Source organism: Ahaetulla prasina, chromosome 5 (genome assembly GCF_028640845.1).
Source record: "Ahaetulla prasina isolate Xishuangbanna chromosome 5, ASM2864084v1, whole genome shotgun sequence".
Lineage (NCBI taxonomy): Eukaryota > Metazoa > Chordata > Lepidosauria > Squamata > Colubridae > Ahaetulla > Ahaetulla prasina.
This window is the reverse complement of record NC_080543.1, coordinates 67,176,800-67,181,308: the sequence shown is the minus strand read 5'-3', so window position 1 is coordinate 67,181,308 and position 4,509 is coordinate 67,176,800.

Sequence of the window (4,509 nt, the reverse complement as noted above, 5' to 3'; positions counted from 1 at the left end):
TGGAGGGCCAGGGACAGGGGTTGTTCCTCTGCCTTGGTCCTATTAGATCTCTCAGCGGCTTTTGATACCATCGACCATGGTATCCTGCTGCGCCGGTTGGAGGGATTGGGAGTGGGAGGCACTGTTTATCGGTGGTTCTCCTCCTATCTCTCCGACCGGTCGCAGACGGTGTTGACAGGGGGGCAGAGGTCGTCCTCGAGGTGCCTCACTTGTGGGGTACCTCAGGGGTCGATTCTCTCGCCTACCCTGTTCAACATCTACATGAAGCCGCTGGGTGAGGTCATCAGTGGTTTCGGGGTGAGTTATCATCTGTACGCTGATGATACTCAGCTGTACTTTTCCACCCCGGACCACCCCAACGAAGCGGTCGAAGTGCTGTCCCGGTGCCTGGAAGCCGTACGGGTCTGGATGGGGAGAAACAGACTCAAGCTCAATCCCTCCAAGACGGAGTGGCTGTGGATGCCGGCACCCCGGTACAGTCAGCTGCACCTGCAGCTGACCGTTGGGGGCGAGTTAGTGGCCCCAAAGGAGGTGGTTCGCAACTTGGGCGTCCTCCTGGATGGTCAGCTGTCCTTTGATGAACATCTGGCGGCCGTCACCAGGAGGGCCTTTTACCAAGTTCGCTTGGTTCGCCAGTTGTGTCCCTTCCTTGACCGGGATGCCTTATGCACGGTCACTCACGCTCTGGTTACGTCTCGGCTGGATTATTGCAATGCTCTCTACATGGGGCTGCCCTTGAGGTGCACCCAGAGGCTGCAGTTAGTCCAGAATGCAGCTGCGCGAGTGGTAATGGGAGCCGCTCGTGGCTCCCACGTAACACAACTGCTCCGTAGTCTGCACTGCACCGTAGTCTGTAGTCTTTCGGGTGCGCTTCAAGATCCTGGTTACCACCTTTAAAGCGCTCCATGGCTTAGGACCCGGGTACTTACGAGACCGCCTGCTGTTACCTTATGCCTCCCATCGACTCGTACGCTCACACAGAGAGGGCCTTCTCAGGGTGCCGTCCGCCAAACAATGTCGGCTGGCGGCCCCCAGGAGTAGGGCCTTCTCTGTGGGAGCACCGACACTCTGGAACGAACTCCCCCCTGGCTTACGTCAAGTGCCTGATCTTCGGACCTTTCGTCGTGAGCTAAAAACATATTTATTCATTCAAGCAGGACTGGCATAAATAGTTGATTTTAAATTGGGGTTTTAGTAATATTTTAAATTTTTAAATTTTTTAAATTATCAGCCGTTTAGTAATAGTTCATTTTAAATTCTTTTAATTGTATATATTCTGTATTTTATTTTGGCTGTACACCGCCCTGAGTCCTTCGGGAGAAGGGCAGTATAAAAATTTAATAAAATAATAAATAAATAAATAAAATAAAATCTACCACCCTTTTGGCAAAACTACCTTGGATATTAAATATATTTCTTTCTCATAATACATTTAATTGGTTTTATTGTTTTCACATTTTCTCTCCATCATATAATTTGGTTGGATTGTCTCGGACTATGTTCTTTCCAGGTTTCTTAAAGTAACAGCAAACATTTAACATTCATTTCACTTTTGAAATACATTTTCCTAGGTTGAGCACAAGGATGTTCATAGTAACTATATACAAATTTAGGAGGGAGTAAAGAATTAAGTCTGAAACCTTCAGTTTCAGTGTAGGAAAGTTGTAGTATAGATAAGTACAGAAAAACGGAAGAATAATTTTGAACAAACAAGAACTTGGAAATGTCTATTTCCAGCTTTTTCCTGTGATCAGAAGGTTGCAAAATAACTGACTTTCTGACTAATGAGAAGCAAAGAGCCTGACTATTTCACAAACTTGGTAATTTTAAGAGATGTGGACAGCTGGGGAATTATGGGACTTGAAGCTCACAAAGCTTAAAGTTGCCAAGTTTGAGAAACACTGTTCTAATTCTTTGTTGTTATTTAGTAGTCATCTGAAGTGTTGCAGCCCATATGTACTTTAAACTAATATAAAATGTATTATTACCTTCAGATAAGAGTTTTATAAAATGTTACTTTATAGAGCTATTTCTCTATATAGATTTCATACTTCTTTGAGGTCATGTAAATAATTTGTTTGGAAATATTCTAAACTTTGAATCAAGCACTTGGAAGATTTCTGAATAAGCCTTGGGTTTCATTGAAAACATTAATTATGTTCAGCTTCTGACTGAAAGCTGCCCAGAGTTGTTTCATTATGAGATGGCTGGCAAATAAAATAAAATAAGAAAATTAAATTAAACTTTAAAAAATAAATACTGATAGTTCTCAATTTACAACAGTTCATTTAGTGACCATTAAAAATTACAACAGCACTGAAAAAAGTAACTTATGACCATTTTTCACACTTACGACCATTGCAACATCCTCATGGACCCATTCAGATGCCCCGCAACTGACTTTGACGGTTGCAGGCTCCTGTGATCACCTTTTATGACCTTCTGATAAGCAAAGTCAATGGGGAAGCCAAATTCACTTAACAACTGCAATGATTCACTTAACTGTGGCAAAACTCATTTAACAACTATCTCACTTAGCAACAGAAATCTTGAGCACAATTGTGGTCGTAAATTGAGGATTACCTGTATCTTTTTTCCTTACCTGTACAACACTTTTAACATATTGACATTCAAAACAAAACCTGAAAAGGGGATTCCAATAAATTTTTTCAAATTGTTGGAGAAAATGAAATTGATTGATCATGAGGGCATACCATATGATGATCAGACATGTCATGGTGGTGCTGGAGTACACTATGTCAAATGAACATAAAACAAGAAAAAAATGCCTTGTGCTTTCTTTGGGAGGTAACCTAAGTTTTCCCTGTCAGCTTGAGCACAATTCTTGAAATGGGATACTATGTTTTAATTGGAATTAAACTTGGAGTTGTAGCACACAAGTCTTTAAGTAGAGATCTTTCTAACACCACTTTTCCAAAGTAAAGTAGTAAAGTATATGAAAGTATATGGCATCTGATTAGTTTAACATATATTTTTAGAAAGCCATTTATTTTTTGCTGCTTGGGTTTCGTTTCCAAATTCTCTAATGCTTGCATCTGTTCCCCTTGGGGATATGCAAGTCAACTTCGGAACAAAAGGGTATTTCAGCTGCACACTGTTCAGCTTAACATGTTAAGTCATTGGAAGGAAGGTAAAACAGTTGTTTCTATTTCTATGAAATCTCTTTTTTTGCAGAACATACTGCAAAACTCCCATTGATTCCAGCCACCTGCACAAACTAAGAGAAGTCAAAATAGACTTAATGAGATTTAACAAATACTACCGTAATACCCTATGTAGAGAGCCAGTTAGGAGTAATAATAGTTAAAACATCAGGCTGGAAAATGGGAAACTGCGAGTTCCTAGTTCCTGCCTTAGGTACAAAGCCAACTGAATGACTTTGGGCTAATCACTTTCTCCCACTCCTAGGAAGGAGGTAATACAAAACATGGCTGCAAAACACTGCCAAGAAAACTGCAAAGACATATACAGGCAGTTTCCAAGAATCAGACATGATTAAATACAAGGAAAAAAATCTACGTAAAGGTTATATTTACTCAATAGATATCTAATGAATAGAACCCTGTTTACATTTTTATTCCATGTATGATTTTATCTACTCATATCTCATCTTCTTTTCCTCTAAACCAGAGTTTCTCAATCTTAGCAACTTTAACTTTAGCATGCTGGGGAATTCTGGGAGCTGAAGACCACTCATTTGTAAGTAGTTAAGATTGAGAAACATTGATCTAAACTAAAATCTCATTTTGACTGCTTCTTTCTATACTCCCCACTCCAGTTCTATAATATTTATGATATTATTTTGATGTACAGTAACCAGAGCTGTAGACAGCTTTCAAATCTGGTCATTCCAGAGGTTTATAAAAGAGGATTAATGTATCCACATTTTAATTTTCAGTTCCCTTTTCAATGATTTGAAACATGGAACTTGCTTTTTATTTACACCAACCACTCATTGTATTGACACTGTAATCAGGCTATCTACTACGCTGCTGAGATCTGTTTCCTGATCATAATCATGCCAATTCACATTCAATCAAAGGACAAAATAAAATGACCAGAACTGATAAAAAAAGAACTAGTGTAACACTGAGATTTCAAACAATAACACCAGATCACCAATATGATTGCATTCTTTAAAAGACCTAGGCCTAGGTGTATGAAATAGGTATTATCTAATGCCAGAAATAATCACAGTCCTGAATAATATCTTCTTTTGAGAATTACATATAAATAAAAACAATCCTATAGTAAATCCTATATCACAACCCTGCAATGGGTGTTATAACATTTCTAGAACAAGCATGCTTTGTTCTAAAGAGATGCAGAAGACAGCGATTGCAATAATTGAGGTTTGATTTTTAAGTATGAATTTTTAAAGAGAAAAGGGTGGACATTGTTCTGAACACATGGAGGTTTATCTAATGCATACAAGATGAAATAAGGAAACAGATTGTCGCAAGCCTTAGTTTGCACTTCCTTTTCTGA